Source organism: Oreochromis niloticus, linkage group LG4, assembly GCF_001858045.2.
Source record: "Oreochromis niloticus isolate F11D_XX linkage group LG4, O_niloticus_UMD_NMBU, whole genome shotgun sequence".
NCBI classification, from domain to species: Eukaryota; Metazoa; Chordata; class Actinopteri; order Cichliformes; family Cichlidae; genus Oreochromis; species Oreochromis niloticus.
In genome coordinates, this window is record NC_031969.2 from 12115341 (window position 1) to 12140949 (window position 25609).

Below are 25609 nucleotides of genomic sequence, written 5' to 3' on the forward strand. Positions count from 1 at the left end.
CAAAAAAGTAATTTTTACACATATTACACAGAACACTTTTCTTTAAAGTAAAAAGTTTGTTATTTATTTACTCTCAGGCAAAAGCAATTAGTTATACTACTCGTTACATTACTTTAACGTTACTCTGTAAAATAAAAGAAACACACTGTCTCATATTCACCATTTTACAATATAAACCTGAGGCTCCACCCCCCCCCCACACACACACACCCCACCCCCCACCCACACCCCCCAACAAAAATCCCTAATGAAGACACATCTCTAAGATCTTTCTCTGGGTTTTTGGCTAGCTTAGTGTTAGCACGCTTGGCAGATGCTTACAAAGAACGAAACTTGTGTTAGCAGCATAATGCGGTCGTTTCTGTCCGGGATGCAGTTTTCCACTCCATCATTTATCTTGTCCTTTTGTGCAATAAAAATAAGTACCCATATCTCTAGACTACATCGCTATTTTCTGGGAACCGGTTTTCTACAAGAACCTGTTCTCAATTCCCATATTCCCATGCCTACCAACCACTAAACCACAACGTGCTTAAGGCACATGATAACTACCAGAAATCCACTATTCTCCCTCAGTCACCGCCTCGAGAGGTATCGTTTTGGTCAAGCACAGCTGTAGAGGAAACATGGTGGCTACCACTTTCCCTGAGCCACTGTATTTACTTAAGGGATTGAATGAAGACTACTTTGTTCTGGTTCTGTGTCACTAACATATGAAGATGGCATTATCCTTTTCCTTTCTCCTGTCGAGAGACTATGGAGCAGGTGGAGTCAGCCATGTTAGTCAGAAATCCACTACCAATAAGCAGACACACACACGCAGCTTCTCTTGGTGAAGGGCGGGGTAGGGTGAACATCTACAGGGAAGACTAGATTAGGGTTATACAACCAGCTTAAAGCAGCTCTGCACTAGGACACCAAGGCAAGGAAAACCTCTTACCTTGAGCAAAGCAAAAGGATGAGTAAAGGGACAAATACAACACTAGACATTGAGATATGGGGATAAAAATAAAGCCACAAATCAACAAAGGGGAGTGGGACATAGGCCCAGTGCATTTGACAGGAATAAGTAAAGTGTGTGTGTGTGTCTCCTGACCTTTTTCTTGGTGCAGGATAGAGTGCGTTAGCTTTCTGCCTGCTGCAAGCAGTATACGGGTCTATTTATAAATCTCCAGTTCAAATAGCAACCAGTCTGTTCACAAGCCAACATGATAAAAGAACAAACAAACCCATGTGTGCACATGAGCAAATGCGCTGGAAAAAATGAAGCAATGGAAATACATTTTTACAATTTAAATGTTCAATGGCAGCTGGGGTGCTTTTTGTGGCGAGAATAACCTCAAATAAGATGCATCCTACAGCAATTCACACCAGGAAAAAGACTCAACCAGACCAGCAACCAGTGGTCTGAGACAACATGCTGACCAGAAACACTTAGAGGCTTAATCCCACCTTTATTAACTCTCAGCTCACTAGTTTAAACTGGGCACACAGCCAGCATCTAGACACCCTGCCAGAAGCTGCTTAAGCACCCTCTGGAACCAATCAAAAACACATATAACAATGATATCATGATTACCAAAACTCTTTCCCTTCTCCTTTCCCAGGAAAGTGACACAAAAATATTTTAAAGAGAGAGCGCTATCCAAAAGAGAGAACAAAGTTAAACAAAACAAGACAGAGCAGAAATACAGAGCCTTTACTGTGGAATAGACCTGCTCCCTCCGGCAGCCACGGCACTCAAAGGGCAAGATCCTTCCAGCAAACTGAGCTGTTTACTTCCCTCAGTCTTGGCTCAACCTTCCTACATGGAAAGACCTCTGTCAACTCCGAAGCATCTGCTTCAAAGCAGGTATGCAGGGAAAAACATTTATATCCTTATAAGGCAGTGAAATCCAAATTAATGACAATAGACATTGAACATCACTGATTGAGCTACTAGAACAATATTTTATCTATATATCCATTTATAAATGTATTTATATATAAATTACACAACTTTTCATCAGGTTATCCACGGTGTTGTTCATGCGTGCCAACATGTGCCCGGCTTTTGGTGTCCACACACGCTTGCATATACTCTGACATAGCCTACCTACTCATCTGTGTAAGGTATGAAAGCACTTTGTGTTTTTCTGAAATGCACGTCACCATTTTCTTTGAGACAGCTGACACGGTTATGAAACCAGCTATGTTGCTGAGGCTAAAATATTTGCAATGACTAATGTTGGATAAATTCTCAAGATAACTTAATGTAACCAGAGAATGTATAAAAGATGCCCGAAGCTTCCACATGTAAAAAGTGGCTAAACCCTTTTCTTTTGAATGGTCACCAGGGGGCGATGACAGAGATTGCAAAATGACTCCCAGTGCTATAGAAGTTTATAGAAGAAACAAGGTTTCTAATGGCTGAACTATCCTTCAGCAGGAAATCTACTTTATAATCTGGAACTTAAGTGGAAGCCCATCTTAACCGTACGCTGTAACCTTCCACGTAAAATCACAAGCACCTCCCGAGAAATGCAACTGTACTTCAGGTCAGCGCCGTTCGCAACGACTGATTGGTGTGGAAATTTACAGCTTAAGGTTGAGAGGGGTTTCCAGATACATCATATGTCACAGCGTCCATTTCGTGCTAAAGCATAATTCAGGCATAACTATACCTATATAAAAACTGTTCTATAGCGCGTTTACAGGGAGGAGGATTAACCTAGTGTATGTTTGCTAAATTAGCAGGTCAGTGTGCGGTTTCACAGACCCCCCCCCACCCCACCCCTCCCTCCTCTTCGTCATATCCATTTTCAAAAGACAAGGATAGCAACAGTAGAAACTTATCTCCAGGCTTCAAAACACAACTTCAGAACTTAATGGGTGAGGTCATGGTGGCTACAGCCGACGTTTATACTGTCAAATTTAACAGATGTAACATTAGCAGGCATCTTGGCAACCATTCCAACATTTGAGTCTGTGTTGTCATGTTAATAAAAATAAAAAACCACCACCATGTCAGTGGGTTTAAACTTAGTTGGTTCCAGTTACAAATGAAGACTGGGGGAAACTGTGGTGGGGCCCCTTCACTGTTGTGTAATACTTTCTGACTTTACATCTAAAAGATTTGTAGATAAATATAATATATGCACGGATCTAAATCCAAACCCTTTAATGCTAAGTAATTCTCTAAACTTGCAGTTTTTACTTATTAAAATAGTCTTTTCCCAATGTACCCAAGTTTATTTTTACTGAAAAACAAAAAACAAAACGTCAGCATCACCAAGGTGTATAAGCTTCGTTACTGCTGCTGTTCAGAACATCAAGTACAGTTTGTTCCCATTTGCTTCCATCTGAGTAAGGCTTTTGTAGGGGCCCCTGGAGTTGGCATCAACTTAACTGCTATCACCTTACAGACAGAAAGTTAAGAGGGGAGGAGAGTTTAGGGACAAGATACAGGATTAGAAAGAACTGAATAACACAATGAAAACCAATTTTTTTCAACGGTAAGGAGGAGAAACAAAAGGTAAGAAGTGAAATTTGAGAGGCAGAGGCCTGTCACTGAGGCTAATGGGCCAGGAATGCAGCTGCAGCTTCTAACATGTATAAAAACTTCCTCAATTCAGCGGCACATGAATCGAGCACAGTGAACACGTTTGCTGCTTCACAGACAGAGTCTAATTAAACAATGTGAAAGAGACAATGAGGCCTTGAATGGAGAAGATCAGCAAAATTAACCAATTAATGCAATTACATTTAAAAGTTTAATTTAAAAGCCAAGGGACATCTGAATATCTAAAAGCCTGCTTTTGTTCTTAATTTTTTTTTTAAAAAGCAACACATTGTAATGAGTCTGATGCTATTTCGAAGTCTTCTGTTTAATCCCAAATCGTTAAACTGCAGATGGGATAGTATAAATCTAACATGTAAAACATTTAACTGGTTGTGAAATTCTGGAAGACCTAAATGTCAAGTCATCGGCAAAGTTCTACATTTTCTGACATGTTAGAGACAATCGATTATTAGCCTGAACACGTAGTTTTTTAGATGACTGCTCTGCGTTTAATTTGACTCTTGAGCGACTGTCAGCTCAACATTTCTTTTAACTAAAGGCCCTCTTCATGTGTCCTGCTGTTGCTATGCAACTGCAAATCTATTTGAAGCATGGTGCTTAGCTGCCAAAAGCGGACACATTTTTTAAACATCATCTGCATCCCAGTAAAGCACAACAGGCCCACAGAAATAAAAGTTAAGATATTAATAGTTGCACTAAGAGGATGGCGGGAGAGATACACACAGGTAGATATACAATGCAGGATGGATTCAACTATATAGCTTCGTACAGTGTTTGTAACTTGAGATGCTTGAAAGGCTTTAGCACACTTCAATTCAATACTTAAGCAATTCTGCCAGTGTCTATCATATATCATTAGCTCATTTGACATTTGCTTTTATCAAGCATGACAGACTAGAAGCTATGCGAGCTGTGACATCATCTGCCACCTCACTGATGGGCATGCATCTCTCTCCAACTGATACTTTGCTTTGGAAGCAACAACCCCTTGAGACGCTGCATCCCCATGTGGGGACATGACATTTTTGGATTTTCTGCGTCTTATACATTATTAAGCAATGCTGACCTTATTGTGTTCGTCTCTAAAATAAAGCCATTGTCCCCCATACGAGGACATACTTTTAAGTTTCCAACAACTACGTACCAAAGCAAAGACTACCTACTTAAAGATATATTAGTTTATATATTTGTGTTCCAACCAATCACAAATATGTAGTAGAGATGAAAATGCAAACCAAACAAGTGCTCGGGTCACGAGAGGTTAAGATATGAGCACAAGCCTCTTTCACTCTTAAGAATTCGTATTGCTGAAAAGAGTCGATAGAGATCATTACTCCTGAGCTTTGAGTGGTGTTCAGTGTCCCAGGCATGCTCTGCATTATCAGACATAACCAGCTGAGATTTGATTACAGAACGATAATTTCATTCATCTTCTTGTTTAACAGTAGATGTAACATAAACACTACACTGTGCATTATTACAGACTGGAAAATTATTTTCCATTTGAAATCTGTGTTCAGGGATCATTTTCAGGTGAAACCCTCCCAGATTTCCTGGAGCTCAAAACTCTTCTGTTAGGGAAGACCCTGTTGTCGTGGCAACATTCTTCAAAACACTCCCAATTCCTCTGGGCTTGTCCGAGCAAGATGACGCCAGTGCTGGGAGCACATGCCAGTGTCTCTCAACTCCCAACAGCCCTTGTTAGTAAATAGCCTAGAGACCCAGCGAATGCAAGCGAGTGATCTGCATCTTTCCTGCTTCAATTCCTCCATTCGGCGTAAGGTAAGCATGACAGACGTGAGGTGAGGTGAGCATGAGAAGGACTGAGCAAATAAGTCGTGTTCGTCCATCTCTCTTTCAAAACAACATGTAGTGTGTGAGATTGCCATGTGCAGCAGGAGTGTGTGCAGAAGCAGATAAGGACAGTCGTCACAATCCACCACTAGTACTTCAACTTTGGGAGGAGTTTGGAGGGGCACCCACTCTCACCAAGGTCAGACCAACAGCAAACTAAAAGCAGCAGCTTCAGGTTTTGCATATGACTCAGTCATTTTGTCCATAATTTAGTCATCCAAGTGATTTTACTAACATATCCACCCACACCCAGGGTTTATCTACACTACAAACAGCATAAAATTAGTCAACAGTGTTTGATTTTCCCTTTCAAGCTCATGTTTGAACCTCGGCAGTGAGGAGACTTTCTTCAGTCTTCTGGAAGCTCGGCATGACTTGCTTTGTCATCTTGTGCCAATTCGTGTCTCAAAACTAAACTCCTGCAGTGTTGTGAAACTGTAGGATCTTTGTCCATCTGGTGCAACAGCAGCCATTGTAATATACCAAAGAGCAATCATGGGCTTAATCATACCAATTACAATACTGCACTAGCATCTGGTTACATTTTCATGTCGATTATTACACAGGGTTTTTCCAGAGTTAAAATTGGCCTTTGGGAGCCACCAGACATGCAAACACGACTAGTTCATATGTAGTTAATTTAAAAACTCTGTTAGCCTATAGATATATATATATTTTCCTGTTATTTTTGGCTACATAATAAACCAAAATGTATTTAAGCCTCAGTAAATCTGGTTAAAAACATTTAATCACCGTACTGGTGATTTTTTTTTTGGAAACCAAAACCACTGTTGTGGGTGGCACACTTTTTTTTTTTTTTTTTTTTTTTTAAATATATGCAGTAAAAAGCCTGCCATAAGAACTGGAAAGCGCTTAAGGTACGCAGTCAAACCACTAAACAGGGTTACACACAATTAGCCCAAGCAACATGAGCACATGGCTAATTAGCATATTACATAAAGGCACTACCCAAGCTATTTTTCCCCCAATCATTACAATATAATACAACCTTATTTAGCTTCGCAACACACGTACACAAAACTATAACACAAGACCTTGTCATTTATATTGTCATTTCAGCAACGTTACACCCCTGATATTTGGTGATTAACCTGGTGAGTCAGGGCCATTCCTCCTACAGACTCCAGTTACAGCAAAGCATTGTGCTCAAAGTGAGTCCCCCCCTCTCTTTGTCATCAACGCATGGCCTTTATTTAGGAACAACAAGTGGCGGCACCTTTACAGAGCACGTCACTACAGAGCTTAAATTCTGAACTAAATTCTTTTTGTACTGCATCTACTATACAAAGAAACAGGGGGAACTACATATCCAGGATGGCAGAGAAGTGTGAAAACTAATAGAGAGAGAGAGAGAGACGCACTGATAAAGACATAGTCAAGGTCAGAGACTGACACTATCAAACTTCCTCCCTACAGTAGCCATGACAGTAGTTTTACTTGTAACAGTAGTAGACCCGTACTAACAGGAGTCAGTGGAAACTAAAAGCAATTCAAATGGAAAACACACCGACGTCACAAGTCAAAGTACACCAGCACTGTCACTGGAGTAAAGCACTGCACAGCAAGGACAGAAAAACCTTTAGAACCCCAGAGCAGGCAGGGAAATGTGAGGGAAATAAGGCTGAAACTTTATTAACTTTTAAACAATTTTAGAAATGAACAGCAAGTGGGTTAGATCTTATCTGAGCTGATATTTGCTTATTTCAATTATCTCCTGACAGTTTCATAACAACCACACAGAACTGCAGCACTCAGGGTTGTTAAACTATTAAGCTTACAGTAAACCTTTTCTACTACCTAAAGTAGAATTCTGTTGATATGCAATATCAATCATACTACGCATAATTGCATTGGGTGCTTAGGAAAAATTTGCCTATTGAGCACAGAGAGCTTGCTTCTTTTTAATGGTACATTGCTCACTAAAGATAAATGGCTCTATGTGAGCTCTCAGAAGCGGCACTGATAAATCACACAAGGAGTCCTCACAGAAACGTACTTCTGCAATATCAAATCAATACAAATTGGCCTGGCAGTGGGAAACTGCAATACTTTCAGTGGAAGTGTCTCGTAATTTTACAGATATCCTTTATACAAATGAATGATTCACCAGACTGTAAATAAATTATCAGTAGCTGGTTTTGGTTATTTTTATTTTGAAATCAATAAAAAAAAAAAATATGGAAAGAATCCCTGACACCATGCCTCACCTTTTGTCCAGTCCTGTACCTTATCCTCCTTCCTTTTCACACTCTCCGTCTCTCTCTCTCTTCCATCCACTGTTCTTCCCTCTGTGGGTGTGTTCCCTGTGGACAACAAGAGACATTGTTTCTCTGTCAATGATTTATTTAACACAAAAAAGGGTTATTTTATTACACAAAAATCTATAATCCCGGGTTCCCAAATGTACGAAAAACAAAACTGTCATCCTTAGTTTTATATCACTTCAAGAGGATCATCTAAAAATAGAAACCCTGATGTTGGGACATCTTGTAATTAGTATAGTTTGTGTTGTAGTTTTGTAGTCAGCCTGGTTTCCTGCTCAGCGAGTGTTAAGTTAAGCAGCACTGGTCCTGGTGGGTGTGCCATTTAGGCCGCAGGAGAAAGCTACAGGCTTCAGTCTAATCCAATAATGAGATTAGCACACAGCACTTTACCTTCGCTTTACACAGACGGGCACACACAAAGACCGATGCATTGATATACAATATAGTTTGGCACCTCGTTTCTGATTTAATTGTAAATTTTAAAAAAAGTGAAATATGTAAAATGTGCACATGCCTCTAATTTAAAAAGCATTAAATCACCATGTTTACTTAAAAAAACAAAACAAAAAAAAAAACCCCATTAACTGAGAATCTACCATTTTTAAAGTGTCACATTTACAGTAATGTCAAGGCCACTCAGGTATATTTTGTGATTTCATTTTTTTGTATAATTTTATATGTGTATATATATGATTATGTTTAATCATAATACCAATGGACAAGCCCTTCACTTTTATGATAGTTCAGTGACTGCTAACCAGCCACCACCAAAGCCTTCCAGTCTTGTGTACCATGGTTAGATGTATTCCAATGCCACAGTCTTACACTGCAGTTGCTGACTGTAGCGTCCTACTGCAAGCCTGGGCCGCTCTAACCAGAAGCTGCAGCAGAAACTGGTACTGCTCTGCTGGAGCTTTCTGAGACTGCAAAGCAAACTGTCTACCTTCACCAGATGCAGTCCAACACGTTGGCGCTGGAGCTTTTCCATATGATGACACACTCACTGGAGAGGGGACTGGTTCTTGCTCCTTTATTTACTCTTGCCATGTATAGGCTATATGGTGTTATTTAATGTATAGTGTGGGTGCACATGCACCTAGCCGCGCTACTACTACGACCAATTCTGTGGTAAACACTGCTACTGCTGGGAGCAGAATCTGATCTGTATAACATCTTCATGACATGCACAGTGTTGAGCATTTTAGAGGCTGGTGTGGAATTACACTTGTAGTCTGAACGGCATGTAGTGCTCTTGTACACCAAAGGTTACCCATGACAGAATTTCAAATCCTAAATGTGAGACTTCTCCTGAACTTTTCTTTTTAGCACATTTAAATGAAACCAATTGTCTACTCTAACCTTTTCTAATCAAGTTAACTGACCTAAGGGTTTTGAGGGGTTTTTTTGTGTTTGCTCCAAGCTTCACCCACAACCCCTTCCTCTCTGTTCCCACACTTCCCCCTCTCCTTCCTCCACTTATTTCTAACCATCAAGTGCTTCAGCAGATGGCTCTAGGTTCAACAACAAAAACAGCAGCAGCAGCAGCGGCAGCGCATGGTGGGGGCCCTCCTGGAGAGCACACATAGACCCTACAGACAGCATCTGTTTATGAATGGGCCAACAATTGCCCATCCCCCCCGGCGGCTACAGCTGACAGAGGGAGGAGGCGCGACAAGTCACCGAATCAGAATAAGAGATAAAGAAGAACAGGCAGTCAGAAGAAGAGGGGGGAAAGAAAAAGGCAAAAAAAAAGTTTCAACAAGATGTTTTATTAACATAGCGAAGACAACACAGACTGCATTCAAAGACTGACACATTACCATAGAAACATTTCCTATATGTTGTTCATTTTATTTGACCAATAGAACATGAGGCAAGTGAGGATTTAACAAAAAAAAAAAAAAGAAAAAAGAAAAAACAAATATCTTATTTCTGACTTTAACAAAACTGCACAAACTGTAGCATTTTGAGGTCTTCCACAACAACCACTGAGAAAATACCCTCATGTGTCATAAATTTCACCTCTTCCTTACTTCAGCATGCTGACCACGTGCTTTCAGTTTTCATCCTTTAATGAGTCTGTTAATGTAAAACTGTAATAAATCAGGACAGCTACACAAGAACCATCCTCCCGTGTTAGAAAGTCACAGGTGTTGTTTTTGTCCTCGGTCCATCTTTATAAAGTTAAGCATATGCAAACTACAGCTGGAATATTCAATGATTTTAGGTGTTGCAAGAGTTCTTTTAAACTCTGTTTAACAAAGAAATTACTGGAAGGCTGTGAATAAGCCAGTCTGACACGTTCTGACTTGGAGGACTTCATACGCTATAATAAAACCACAATGTCAGGATTCTTTTGAGTCTGAAAAGATCAACATTTACTTTGTTTTGTCCACAAAATACACTTTAGAGCTATTTTCATTCTGTGCCACAAACAATTTCAGACAGAAAAGGCTCTAATTTTTACTGTAACGTACACGTCAGCCGACTGCTGAAGCAGGACTGCTCTCCCAAAATATCTGACCTCTAAATATGGTCTTTTTTTTTGTTTTTTTTTCCTTCAAGTGGATAAGATAAGCTGGAGAGCTCATGCCATTAATAAGCACACACTTTTCGTTTTTTCCATATTGAGAAAAACAAAGGAAGGAAGCCAAGAGATTAAAAGAGTAGCAGTCAGATGAAAAGATGTGCAAAACTGCAATAGTTGTAATTCGGTAACTAAAACAGATACACGTTTTATTTAACTACGGAAATGTACACAAGACAGTGGAAGTGGGTTTTTACTACATGTCCTTATTCAACCTCCATTACTTTTCGTGAATTTCTCTGTTAACCATAAGAGGAAGTGCTACATTGAGTTGTTTTCAAAGGATGAAAGCCACTTTTACTCCTGTAAGCGTCACAGTAAAGCACAAATTTTGCTGCCACCCACTTGCCCTCACGGTGAACTCCTTCACGCCTGCTATCAAATAAAGCTGTAACACTAAAAATAATCAAACTATATCTGGGTTTCTGAGGAGGAAGAGATCAAAAATTGGATTTTAGCTTTAGACTACTGCATCCTGAGATATGGTAGTCGTCACACAGTGAAGCTGGAGCAGTGAATATTGACTGCATGTGCAGCCTTAAACAGCAGAGATGAATCCGAGCACACACCCACTTCTCTGTCCCTTAAGAACAAAAGCCAGAAGGTGGTCGCGTGGCTAATTTACATGGACATCATTTGCATCAATTTGCATTAGTATGTTCTCACAGAGGCTCGACACTGGAGGCTCCCTGCAGGAAAACCATCACTCAATTAGGGAATGAAAATTAGCAAGTCCCCATCACAAACAGGAGAACAGCAGAGGCTTTGTGAGCGGGACGGTGTGGCACTTCCAGCCGAGCTGATTTAAATCTGTAGTTTCATGCAGTCAAAATGAGGCCGGTTCATTTCAGGTCATGGTAACTTGAGAGGGAGGAATATGATATTAAATCAAGCTGCTGGTAACGGGAGGGCGAGTTTCAGATTTAAGGGTTGTTTTTCATTTTAATCAGGCAAATATATAAGTTTAAAATGAGAAAAAATGAATTCTTGCCTTTTTTGGCAATAGGTGAAGTCAGTAAAACTGATCATTTCTAACTAATATATTAAGTTAAGGCATTTGGTTAGGAGGTTTTAAAAGCTCAAAGTGAGTCTAAAAATACAATGAGACCTGCGGTTTTATAAAAACACTGTCCCGTTTCTAATAACCTACAATGCAAGTTATACTAGTGTGACTCAAACTTCACTGATGCAGCTCAACAGCTTGTTTATGTAAAACTGGCTTTGTGTGGCTGCCACCCTGTCTGAGCCTGCACGCGTCAAATTCATGAAATGCTCCGTTTCGGTCCTTTCGCTTCTCATGACCATCTACAGGTGTGGCTTTATAGCTCAGAGGTCCAATGGTCAACTACCTGAGCTTCCACCACTACAGCAACAATGTAGCAATGTTGCAACCTCATGAGACTTTATAGCTCTGCTGTATTAAATTCCAAACATGGCAGTCTAAACTTAGCCATTTCAGCAGTGAGTCATTTTGAGCGCTCCTGCTTTAACACTTCTTAAACCTCTTGTGAAACTCTTTTAGACAACAGTGAAACATATTTATAGAATAATTTGGATAAGGGACCCAGACAGCCAAAAATAAAGAGAAGCGAGACAGCAGATCCAAAGGAAATAACACTACTCACAACCAATTACACATTGTGTTAAGATTACAAATACAAAAAAAAAGGATAAATGCAGTGAGGTGGACTTATAAATATCCCAGACTTGTATGGGATGTCTGTGTATACAAACTCTCTCAGTCAAGTTATGCTCATACATAACTAAGGGGCTTTAAAGTGAAAGTGCGTCACAGTCTTTGTTCTTTCCTTGAGGGATGTAATCCCCACCGGTGCCTCAAAAGTACCAACTGTTCATACTCTTCCTTTTCTTTCTAGAAGGAAAAAAAAATATCAAACACCATCTGTAAACTTGAGGCTATCATTCAGGACATCGAAGCAAAACTGCCTTGACAAACACTCCACAGGTGTCAAGTTAAAAGTTGACACCGTTTTAAACACGCTTAACAGGATCTTAGGTCCATGTAGATTCATTCAAATGAGTTTATATTTAAGTGGATGAATTATTTCCACTTCCATGCCTTCAGTAGCAGCCACTCCCACATACACAGCTGGAAAATATGCTTCACTGCTGGGAAAATGTGAAACATCATCAATGAGCTTTAGCAACCATCTCCAAACAATCCACCTAACAAAGCTATGAGACCATTGTGGAGGGTGGAGAATTTACAGTGTAAATGTAAAACAAGATGCCCCCAAACAAGACTTAAACCTAAAAAACAGAAAACATGAAGCACGGCCACTGGGATGCATTGATAACTAGTTGTGGTCCACAGCTCTATTGTGTGTCTGCATGTAGACCAGCACAATGAGCTGCACAAACACCTCTCCACACACAAAACTCTGGACTCTGGCTTCTCGTTTAGCGATTTTAAAACAGCAAAGCTTACTCAGCACAATGTGGCCTAGACCAACCCAGACCCTCCAATTCAATTCAAACGGAACTGCATGTGCTTGCATAAGCAGGAGCTGCCCATCCAGTGTCCCCCTGACCCACCCACGCACAACCCGCTAATATCCCACCACACAGAGGTACGACCTGCTGTCATCCAAAGAGAAGTGCCTAGAAAGCCGACAAACCGGCACCCTTGCATTTGTACACTGAAACGCTGCTTTCTAAAAAAAAAAGAAAGAACGAAAGAAAGAAAGAACGAAAGAAAGAAAGAAAAAAGAAAAAGCTAAAACCACTTGTGTGATGGTCAGTGAACAGAGAAGCATTTACACTCACTTGCTGTGAATTCTGTCGGACATTACACAAGACTTCGGGCCAGCAGTCTGAACAGACAATTAATGTCCGTTTAGATATACAGGTCCTTTTTTAGTGTCAAGAAACATGCAGGGATGCACTGCAAGCGTGAAAACAGCCCAATTCGCGCAATAAGTACACTTAAGAGGCCACACCTCCTAATCTTGGAATCCAGATGTTTTCAGTCTCATTTCAACAGGCACATAAAAATCAAGCACCTAGCCATGCAGTCTGGCTTTACAAATATTTGGAAAATAACGGGTCGTTCTAAAGTGTGGTTCTGTAATACGATGTCACCACTGCAACCAGCTAGAAACCACAGCGGCTCAGCCGTTAAGTGGCAGACCACATAAAATTACAGAGCAAAATCGGCGAATGCATAAAAGTCACCAATGCTCTGCCGTCTGAGCAACTTCAGAGCTCCAAACCTCCTCTGGCAATGACATCAGCACAAAAACAGAGTGCTGGGAGCTTCACGGCATAGGTTTTTGTCACCAAGCAGTTCCTGAAGGTGGCCCACTACTTTCGATCATACAGGGTACAACCTTCATGAAAGTAGCATTTAAAGCTGCCACCAAAGTTTTTGAGGGATTTTTTTTTTTGCCATTTTGCATGTACATCTAATGCAAAGGTGGACTAATAGGATACATTAGCTATGGCTGCAGCATTTGTAATCTGGCGCTTGGGCCTAGCATAACTTCAGTTTTGCACCTTTGATCCAGGAAGACGATATTTCGTCCCACTGTTTACTTAAGTGTATATTGTTGGGTTGGCAATAAAACTCCATTTGACTTGCACCAATGTCATGTCTCATGTTCCCTAAAAAGAGGTTTTGGATAGTAAGGCACTGGTTATGCTTCCCATTTTGCAAGTTCACACTGACTGATGTCAATTTTGTCATCAGACAGCTAGTATGAGGGTCTGTGAGTATGCCTGAAGATTTTTTATTTATTTATTTATTTTTTTTTAAAACAGACCATAGAGTTGTCCTTAAAGTATACATGACAATACAGCAACTACACATGCACCCAGACAGTGGACTTTAACTAACATAACAGAGAAGACCACTCAAATGTTGTGTCACATTGTTGTCGGGGAGAAGGCATAAGTTTACACTGTGTCTGTTTTCACTGCTATTTTAATGCTGATTCACAGATTTTGGTAAGATGAGGGTTTCAGGGAAAAAAGAAAAAGAATTTTTTGCTTTCAAATTCCACGACTTCGCCTCCTATACCAGTGCTGGTGTGAAGATTTCGCCTGAGTGGTGACACCTACAGTTCAGCAAAATACTGCTGCAGGTAGTCACGCCATCTAAATTGGTGTAAAAGGTACGAAGCTGTGGCAATGTCGCAGTTTGTGTGCAAATGCGACCAACACAACAACCATAAATGGGCATTTCTACTTCAGCTTCTTTCATGAGTTAACCTTGAGCACTCTATATGTTTAATGGGCAAATAAATGGCAGACCTGAACAGGGGCAAAAATTCTCCTGTTAAGCTTTTGAACTTTCCTAATTTTCAGGCACTGTTTCGAGACACCCGTTAATGTGTTTATATAGGGTATAAACAGTCAGTATTACACACAACATAAAACCATTCAACAGCACCATAAACTGACAAAACACATTCAAAGAACACCCGTTTATTTTCCATGCTTTCAAAATCCAAAGGTCTTTATGATGTAGTATTTATTGCAGGGCTATTACAATATACTTTACTGCAATTGAATATGAATACAGTGTGTCTAAAGGTGCCACACTGACCTGTTAAGATGCTTCAGTTTCTTTGGTGGCAACAGCTTCCAATTCCGAATCTATGAAAGAGAGGAGAGATAAGAAAAGCCTAATCACTTGCACGCCATAGCCATAAAATAAAACCCCCAGCGACCAATAAAATCTAACCTGGATATGTGTTCTGTGTGTTACAATTTGTTTATTATGAGTAAAGCAACAGCTTGTAAATACAAGCTTAGGACACTGCCATTCCAGGTCTACCAGCCCTGAAATTGCAAACATTATTCAATTAAAGCCACAAACTTCAAACAACTATTTGGCACTAATCATATGAAAAGCATTTCAACTAGCTGATGTGGAAATGCAGGTCGAGCTGCATAACAAGGCGATGCATGGCCAGCCCCCCTCCCTTCGCCACTCCACGAAGCTGGGGCCCCACTGGGGAACGTGTGAAAAAAGACAAACACACAGTGTGTGTGTGCGCGCCTGTAGGTCAAAGTTGCACCTCGGGTCCTGATCGGCCATTATCTCAGCTGTTGCCCGACTTGCAGCTTAACCAACATGGCTTCTCTCGAGCCTGGTATTTTTCCAGTGCAACTCAAAACAACGTCCCCGGCAGGGCATCAGATCACAGTCGATTAAGTTAAATCATAAAATGCTACTGTGTCGTTTGCAGTCTCGTCGTCGCAGTTGTGAAGCAAGGGGAATACGACTGCAAAACCAGCAGAGCTCAGGTCTACAGTGGATTAACTAACCAGCTGCTTTTGTCTGTCCACCGACAGAGGGGGTTAAAGGTTCCGATTGTAGCACAACTTTGCAGGTTTACCATTTCCCCCCCCACAGTATCAAATCAAAATTATTTATAACCACCCAATTTCGTTTATTTTAGGTCACGGGGAAACCTGTCCTCAATATGCAAGTTGCAAAAACGTAAAACAACCCGTCCTGGTTACCGGCGAGTAACCTGCGTCGTCAGATTAGCTCAGCTGCTAAAGCTAACGCTACGAAGCGGCTAGTTAACTTACCCGGTCGTATTTCAAATGTAGCAATTATGGAAAAGCTTTTGTAACAAACAGGATTAGCTCAAGAAATTCAATTCACTAACAATTACATCCGGATAGATGTCCAGAAGCAATACCATAGAACTAAATGCTTACGCACAGCTGGCAAACTAGGGTTAATAAGTGCTACTAGTAGTAGCGTTAGCACAAGGTTAAGCCGCCTACAAAGGCAAATTATTTTCATAGGAGACGCCACGAAATGTTTAGCCATCTACAGGCAAACATCAGCATTTATTTTTTTCCGTCGACGTTTTTACAAATTCCGCAAAATCAAGTCCTAAACGCCAGGAGTTAGAAAAGCTACCCCCAGCTTAATCATTGCTAACTAAACAACAGCGTTTGCTCAACTTATCTCCACCAGCCGCCGTCGCTCTCCTCACTACCTACCTACCTACGCTAGCTCGACACAAACAAACGGTCGTCTGAGCACGAAAACAGCACAAAAACATTCGTACCTCATTGAAGTATAAAGTGCAACAGAGTGGAAAGGAAAGCCGACTGTAAGGCTAAAGAAATTCAACGCGTTTGCAGCATCTACGAGGGGAGGCATTCATCCTGCGTGATCGCCATTTTCTTCACTCGCCGCTGGCTGGCTAACCTTCTTTCGCTCGGCTCTCTGGTTTCCCCGTCGCTCTCTCACTCGCTCGCTCGCTCGCTCTCTCTGCACACACACACACATCTCACCGTGTGTGTGTGTGTGTATGTTTCTGGAGGAGGGGCAGGAAACCCATTCACCACTTCCTCTGACTGAGAAGCCCAAACACAGTCAGATTGAGCTGATACAAAAAGAAACTCCGGTTTAAAAAGTATGCAAATTGTATTCAGGCCACGATAAGTCATGAATTCCCTGCAAATAAAACATCCAGCGAGAAATCTAGGCACACGCACCACAGATGCAAAGTGTAAAGTGTAGGATTTGTTTTGATTGATTGATTGATTTTAAATTTAGGATTCATGGAGATATACATGTGATTATAAAGACACCAACTATTAAAGATTATCCAGACAGGGAACAAACAAACAAACAAACAAAAATTCAAGGTTTAGCAGTAAAATTTTTAAACTATATGGAAGGCATAGCAGATTCCTGGCTACTATTACTTGCATTTTGTGACATTTAAACAATTAAAATAGCTACTTTTGAAAGGTTCAAATTATGTTTTAAAGATTTTGAGGAAGATTTCTGACACCTTTGCTTGTTTTTGCCCCAAAGTTATCAAATTATTTCTTTGTTGATTTCTCACCCTGACCCTTAACTTCTTTTAGTAGATAATCAGCTGGAATCAGAGCATCTTTGGCACTCATATAATAAATGGCATAATTATTAATATGCGCATTAGCCTAACGTCATCCTTTTTAAGATATGAGACAAGCTGCGTTTTGTTTTAATGTAACGCCAGACCAAAATCTGTAATTCCACAAAAGCTCACACAAGATAGGCCAGCTTAGAAACCTAATGCTCTACGTGTTTCCTTGTAGCTGTAAGCAGAATAGAAAGTGAAAATATCTATCGACCAGACAAAATAAAGAATGTGGAGAATCTCAGTATCTCTTTCTCTCTCCGTGTATGGCTTTGGTATTCAAGAAAACAACAAAGAAACAGGAAGAAAAAATAAAAAGGGGGGAGAGAGAGAGAGAAAATGGAAGAAAGAATGGAGAGAGATGGCCAATCAGCAGAGAAACAAATACAGTGTGGAATCTGCCAACGCTTCACCATGAAACAAAAGCCGCCGCTGCACAGGAGAGACCAGCAGCGCGTGCGTGCAAAGCAATGACCATTGACCCACCGATGGCAAAAACAAGCCCCAGCCTTGTGCACAGATTACTGCCCTTATCTGTGTGTTTCACTCCGAGGCAGAGTGAGAGGCAGAGTTCGCCTACCGCCAAGTAATGATTTTATCAAAGACAACAAGATTAGATTATACTGCATATAAACACTGGGTAAGCTCTGAACACTGGGGGGTGGGCTGTTGCCAAAGAACTACCCAAGCCTGGGCTATTCGATGAATTCCTGCTACTGATTCTGTAGTACTACTGTAATTCTACTGCTACTGACTGTTTGTAGAACTATTAAATATCTTACAAAATACTACTCACTTTCACAGTTGATTAATCTCTAATTTCTAGCTGAAGATTTCAGAAAACATTTTTTAATCACGAGTTCTTGAATTCCTTTTAACTTCATATGTGTTTTGGGGGTTTTTTGTCCTGCCTTCTTCTCCTCATTCCCAACTGATCACAGAAAATCTGCTAGAGGGTTCTTCCTGTTAAAAGGGAGTTTTTCCTTCCTGCTGTTGCCAAATGCTTGCTCAGAGGGGGTCATTTGATTGCTGCTGCTGCTGTTATTTGACGCTATATAAACACAACTGAATTCAAGTGAATTAACAAGCCTTCACAGAGTGAATGCAAGCTTGATAGCATGTTTCTATTTTAGTAGCTGGAAATTTGGGAGACTACAGGATGTAGTGACATTAAAGCTGGGGCACTTTGACTCATACATGCAAACAATGCTCAGAAATCACAGGCCTATCAGGCCTTGTAATGTCATGCCTTTTTTTCTTTTTTTTAAAGCAAATACAGTCATATTGAAAGTTTTGGCAGTGAACAGCGACGGTGAAACTGCACCTAAAACAGTATGTCAGCGTTTGGTGAGGAAAACTTCTTTCTTGTTTTCCTTCATAAATGTCTCTGTTTCTAACCTTCAAATTAGGCTGCACATGGCAAGCCAGTTAAAGGAAACTAGGTCAAACTAATGTTTGGGACAAACTTTCATGACATTAAGCTGGTAAGCCAGGGAGAGTCATAAGCTGAACAAAGTGAGATTTAACAAAAAAAGCAAATAAAGACTGAATAAAATAACTTAACTTGATGTTGTTCAGATATGTGTCAGTCAAAAGGGTTTTATTTTACGTCCAAATCATAAGCAGTACTGCATTAAAATAGCAAAAAAATAGCTTTCGTGTTAGTAAAATGATGACTCTATAATTTTAACATGCAGCTAAGGGTGTGCTTGTGTGTTTGAACAGTTTCAAAGAGGCATTGAAGTCACCTTGACAGACAGAGCAGTGTATACAGAGAGGCAGAGGTTTAATCATTCACACACACAAGTTCAAATGCAGGAAACAGACCCTATTGGCTCGGGTAAACAACACCAGCTTTGATAAAGTTATGCAATTCTGTACAAGTATATGCAATCCTCAAATTCTGCTCACATACATGGACACATTATAGGTTTTTTGGGGGTCATGGGGGTTATAACAGATTCTAAGTTGCTCAGTTTGCCTGTTTAGTGGATTTAACTCGGCCACATACAGACTGAGCGCACACGCACACCAGTCAGAGTGACCAATTGCAGCTGCAGGAGTGAGGGAGCGTGCACAAACGGGGAGACCATTGTTCTGCAGAGAAAGGATGGGGCAAAGAAAATTGGACTGAAATCTGAATGTGTGGGAGGAAGAGGGAAAGTGAGCAGGGAGAAGCAGGGGGACGTAAAGTTCGTGAGGAGAGGAGGGAGAGATTATGTGGTGGGGGTGAGAGTGCGCGTGAGAGAGCCAGACTGACAGACAGAAGAAGGTCAGAAAAGAGATTTGCATGTCAAGTAGTAATAGGCTTGTCCCGAGTACAGCCGTGTATACTGCTAAGCTGGAGTGCTCATAGTGCTGTAGTGTGTGCATGTAGACATGCAGGAGATTATTACTACAGCCTAAACTAGCTGTCACTATCACAATCACATTTGTATTTCAGTCTGACGATCCTGTTTCTGAAACTTGTGTTTGTTTGATTGTTTTTGATAGATAGATAGATAGATAGATAGATAGATAGATAGATAGATAGATAGATAGATAGATAGATAGATAGATAGATAGATAGATAGATAAAAGAAAAGTGATATCTATCTATTATTATTATTATTTTTAATTAGAATTATCTAAGCTGAAATAAATCCAAAGTAAAATACTGGAGTGACCTGAAGCACTGAATACAATTTTTTTTTTAAAAACAGAAGTAGTCCAGTTTTAAACTTTTAAGTCTGGCTTTGGACCTTTGATACACGTCCTTACAGGTCCTTTCTCCCTTAATCTCTGAACTGTGAGCTGATTGCATAGAGCTGCCAGAATAAAGTGTTCAAAAAATCTGATTTTTGCTTCATCCAATGTAAGGCTTTCTGTCTATTACTCATCGCTCTCTGTCTCGGCTCTCCAGCAGGCTACCAGCTCTGAAATGGATTTGTTGAGGCTAAAATTACACCTGGTCTTCAACCAATTACCTGAACATTCATCCTCCCCTTCAAGCTCTCAGAGCGCTCACGCAGACATGCAAACACACACACACACACACACACACACACACACACACACACACACACACACACACACACACACACAACACAACGATCTGAATACCAACCTAATCCATCAACTGCTTTGCCGCTTCACGCACAGATGACTTTCATTTACCCTTGCAGACTTTTGCATGCACAACACACAAGACACAGGTTATTGTGCAATATATAAAAGCAGGTACTTCTACATTATTTCCAGGCGATCTTTCCATTTTTGTCCCAACAATCCATCACCAGGCCCTAAATATGCAGATAGTCCTGATAAGTGTGCTGGATGACAGTATAAAACATTCAAATGTACCCCATTTATTTAAATTCCCCCTCATTTATATTCATATCACTGATCCAAAGCTGGCCTCTGTCCTTTACTGCCGCAGGAACTCATGCAGATCAGTGGTCACAGGAAATAGTGATTGGCTCGTCTTATTGTCATTCATCTGGTGTACATGCTTTCTGTGCAGAGAGAGGGGACACAGGACCGAGATACAAACACTGTTGTAAACTTTGCCATATACAATTGCACATACATACGAAGTCCAGGGCTCTCGAACTTTGCAGACCTTTTATATGCACAGAAAAAGCTTAAAAAACAGACTGAAAGCAAGGGAAACACAAAAGCATTGTATGGCCTCTGGGTATATCACAGAGGAATATCACAGAACACACAAACACAGTGACTTAGTAGTTCATGTTGACATTAAGTTTACTGTTTACAACCTGCCCTATGTCTATAAATCACTCAATCTCACTGAAGTAGATAAAGACAAAGACACTACTACACTGCATTTACCTGTTAATGAGGTTAAGTGTCATTTTATAAGTCATGTCAGAGCTGAGCTGAATAAAAGGTTAATCACTAACATTACATCCCATATTTAATTTATAATTTCAGCACGCTTTAAAACAGTGTAATGTCTATCTATCAATATTAAGTCAGTAATGCTTTACATAATTTGCACTCTAGTAAAACTGATGCAGAAAGCTGGTGCGTGCTTTACATACCTGGATGTTTTGCAAAATTTGTGAGAGCCTCGTTTCTCCTAAAATGAATTCTATAATCTCCTTACTTTAGCAGTTACTTCTAAAATTAGAGACATTCCCATTGTCCTTAGGCTTCAGTCAACAGGCCCAGGCTCAGTCAACAGGAACTAGTAAAAAACTCCTGGTTAGCGACTGTAGGGCAACCACTGGTTGCTAGAGAAAAATAAGTGTTCCCCAAATGGTTGCCAAGTGGTTGCAGGCTGTGATTTTCTATGCAAACTATAGAGAACTCCGGCATCCCGATAGTGAGCAAAGCAATCATAACAGGGTTTCAGGTGCTCCAGTCACTCTTGTGAGAGAGTTCAAAGAGTGACAGCCTGCAACCTCTTGCAACCACTTGCCAGCTGGTCAGGCAATGCACATGGAAGCTGTCACGGGGTCGCCAACCAGTCCCTAAGCTTTTGCGACTGAGGTCTTAGATGTTTAATGCTAATTATGACATGGTATCATGGAATCAGACCAAACTAGGATAATTATGGTTTATTATCAGTTTTAAGATAGCTTAGTGGGAATGTGATAGCACCAATGTTGTCAACATGCAGTTTAAACCACTGATGTGCTTACGAAGTTCAAAGAGGCTCTATGCTTAGATCAATATCTAAAATTTGAGAGTTCTTGAAAGTACAGAACTTATAGATTTGAACTACAGATACAAACCTATGAGTTCCTACTAACCCCCATCATTCAAAGTATGATCGCAGAGATTCAGTCATTCACAAACACATTCACTTTAACCATCATCTATCACGCACTGGGCTCAGTATCTCGCCCAAGCACATTTTGACATTGATTGGTAGATGACCCGCTCCAACTCCCGAGCCACAGCTGCGTGAAAACAAAGGCGCAGTGAAATGAATGTCAACGGCGGAGATATATTATGTGATAATTGAACAGTCAATTCTCCTAGCGAACACCTTGTATAGTGGAGAAACTGGCTGGTGTCAAGAGCTGAGCAGCTTTGATGAAAGCTCGATGTGAATGATGAGTGTGGTGCTCCTGGTCAGCAATGGTGAACGCTTATCCCGCATTTTAGATGCCTCAGAAGTTGGATGTTGGAACTGGGGAGTAATGTCACAAATTTGATGTGTTGTAATAGTAAGTGAGAAAAGCTAGAAAAATCAAGATTTGTTTTGTTTCCTAGCAAAGAATAGCTTGCTGTATGACTAGAAATACAGCATAACAGGGGGGTGGGTTTGTTTGTGCTGCAGCACATTCATAGATACAGCCTGGTCAGTCTTCTGCATTTGGCTTATTTAGTGAGTTACAAATACCCAAAAGTGGCAGCACAGACTAAAAGGTTTACAGTTTTACTACTGTTTACGTTCAGTGCCACCATCTTAGATTTTTAACTTGATGGAGCTGCTCCCACATACCAAGAAGGAAATCCGAGTTGAGGGAACATTCCAGATTAAAATTCTGATTGAGAAATTCCAACTTCAGTCTTAATCTGGAAACTGCCAGTATTCCTTTTATGCCTAGTACAAAACTCCTCCTTTAACACCCCATTGCTTTTCTGCTGTAGTAGCTGTAGTTGTCGTCTTTAACACTGAAAATTGAACAATTTTTGTTTTTACAGAAAAGGAAACAAAGGCACTTTTAATCAATTGCTAAAAAGAGTTGGATGGGTTAAATGCAAGGAGTTGGCTAGTCATGTAAAGTCATTGTTTAGTTCCTCTACTAGAGGACGATTCAGTGTGTGGCATGCAGGTTAAGCTGAAAACCATTGTCACGGATAGAGTCACTGCTGGTCTTTTGTTAATGCTGACAGAGAGAAAACGAGTCTGTGAAACTGCACTTCAAAGTGTGAATGACAAAGAGGAGAATGATGTGGTGGGAGGGGGAAAAAGTGACAGACGTAGTAGATAAAGGCGAGGGGGGGGGGGCAAGAGAGCTGCAAAGAGCTCATTATTAGAGTAAATGATTTTAACTCTTTGAACACTGTTAGAGAAAGCTAATCCAACTCTGCTCTTTATTATGCACTGTTCTGTTAGAGAATGTAACCTCGTGGACCCCACAAAACCATAAAGCCCTCAACACCGATTTTTTAAGCTCTAAAATTCCCCAGAATAAAGAAATGTCTTCACTGTGATGATTGGCATCTACGCACAGTCCTCCAACCCCCATTCAGGGCCAGTCCAAGCAGTCCAAAGTGTGTGTGTGTGTGTGTGTGTTCAGAATATTCCAGCGCCTGGTGAGGGAGGGGGAGGGGTCTGTGTGCACACTGTCCTGGCACGCTGCCAGTCTCTCGGTCTCTCATTACCACTGTGTGTGTGTGTGTGTGTGTGTGTATAAGTGCGTATGTGTGTGTTTAAGTGTGCAACGGGAGCCTGTCAGCGTGACGGGCATTGCCATGGCAACACCAGAGCAGGTTCCAGATGCAGTGCATCATATTTCTGCAGGACGGTGCACAAGCATACGCACACTCCCATTAAATTGGCAGAAGACCTTTGGTTAGCCATGCAGATTAGTTTTATCGTGATGGACCAACTCATTTAAATATTCATTCCTCCTTTTATTCTTTTCGCTCTGAGACGGATGGTCGGCCGCCAGGATCCGGTGATCAGCACTGACACACACAGACGCACAGTGCAGGTGATCTTTTACTTAGAAACCATTGTCTTGGGGGAAAGTCAGTTTTCATATCCTCCACGACCCAAATTCCACCCAAAAAGTTGGGATGCTGCGTAAAATGTAAATTGAGCTGAGATATTGTGACATTTTAAGAAAAAAAAAATCTGCTCAGTTTGAATTTGATGGCTGGAACATGCATTTCTCAAAAAAGTTGTTTTCCACTGTGTAGCATCCTCTCCTCTTAACAATAGCCTGTAAACATCTGGGAACTGAGGAGACCAGCTGCTGGACTTTTCAGAGGATTGTTGTCCCATTTTTGTCTGCATGTTGCTCCAAATGTTTTCTGTTGGTAAGGTCTGGAGTGCTGGCAGGCCAGTTCAGCACCTGGACACTTCCACTGCAAAGCCATGCTGCTGTTATAGCTGCAGTCTACAGTTTAGCATCATCTTGCTGAAATATTCAAGATGCCATCTTGATGGGAGCATATGTTGCTCTAAAACCCGTTTAAACCTTTCAGTGTCCATCTGCCGGTCGCCTGGTCCAAAGGCACTAATGTACCCCCATACCATCGGAGATGAAAGCTTTTGGACTGAGTGCTGATAACAAGTCAGATTGATGTTTTTTTCTCCAAAAATAATTTCTAATTTCTATTCCTCTGACCACAGAACAGTTTTCCACTTTGGCTCAGTGCATTTTAAATGAGCTTTGGCCCAGAGATGATGGATCATGTTCACATATGGCTTCTTCTTCTTTGCATGATAGAGCTGTAAACTGCATTTGTGGCTGGCACAGTGAACTGTGTTCACAGACAATGATTTCTGGAAGTGATTTCCATGACAGACTCATTGCTGTTTTTTAATGCAGTGCTGTCTGAGGACTCAAAGATCGAGGTTTTTGGCTTTGTCCCTTGCACACAGAGATTTCTCCAGATTCTCTGAATCTTTTATCTTGTAATGTAGATAATGAGATATTCATAGTCTTCACTTTTTTTTTCTTGATGAACATTATTCAGAAATTATTCCACAATTTGTATACACCTTTTTTTCCAGATTGGTGAACCTCCGCCTCTCTAAGATGCTCTTTGGTACACCCAGTCACGTTACTGATCTGTTGCCAATTAACTCCTCCAGCTTTTCCTTTAAGTATCAGCCTTTTGTTACCCCCGATCCAATTTTTTTAGACCATTTAAAAAAGAGATCATAGCTACTTCTCATGAAATAGTAAAATATCTGATCTGTTTACTGTGTTCCATCACAATTGAGTTTGTACTTACATGTCAGCTTAGCAGTTTGGCAGGTGTTTAATATTTGCTTCCTGGCAGAGCGTTAGAGGAGAGGAAAGACAAAGCTCATAGCTGCCTGTTAAACATGAAATTGCCAGCAGTCTAAGCAAAAAGAACTAAACTGGACTCTTTAAAGATTAAACAAAGTATTAGCAGCTGAACTTCAGAGCTTCTGTTAGATATACTTTTTACTCCAGAGAGAGCAGGCTAGTTATTTCCCCTCACCAACTCCTGGCTACAGCTTCTTATTTATTGTACCGACACGGTATTGACCTTTTCCCTCAAACTCTCCAGAAAAAAAATAATGTCCTTCATGAATCACTCTATGGGGGATTGTTATTTCGAAGAGGCTTGTGGGTTTACTGGTTTGAAAGTGAAATGACTCATCCATGAGAAACTGCTTTGATTAAGTGAAAAAAAAAAAATACAGTGTGGTTGTAATGAACAATATCGCCCATTTCATTCCAACCTGTTCTTCTCATTCTTC

General features: G+C 40.7%; 1 protein-coding gene and 1 long non-coding RNA gene across 6 annotated transcripts in view; one reads left to right on the forward strand and one right to left on the reverse strand.

The window, feature by feature from the left end:
• The window catches only part of LOC102082268 (trinucleotide repeat containing adaptor 6A), a 57974-nt gene that overhangs the window by 20342 nt on the left and 12023 nt on the right, over positions 1 to 25609 (reverse strand). For 2 of the 5 annotated variants that reach the window (XM_025906853.1, XM_025906850.1), the window contains exons 1-3: positions 16342 to 16569; positions 14856 to 14905; positions 7645 to 7740 (exon numbers count right to left, since the gene is read on the reverse strand). The gene's annotated coding sequence lies outside the window, so the exon portion shown is untranslated. Of the gene's footprint in view, positions 1 to 7644; positions 7741 to 14855; positions 14906 to 16341; positions 16570 to 25609 lie in introns of those variants that run through there. The other 3 variants (XM_019358415.2, XM_025906852.1, XM_025906851.1) reach the window with 3 other exon arrangements.
• LOC112846777 (uncharacterized) lies at positions 231 to 12975 on the forward strand. Its single transcript, XR_003219930.1, has 2 exons — positions 231 to 5555; positions 9196 to 12975. It is a non-coding gene; the product is annotated as an uncharacterized LOC112846777 (long non-coding RNA).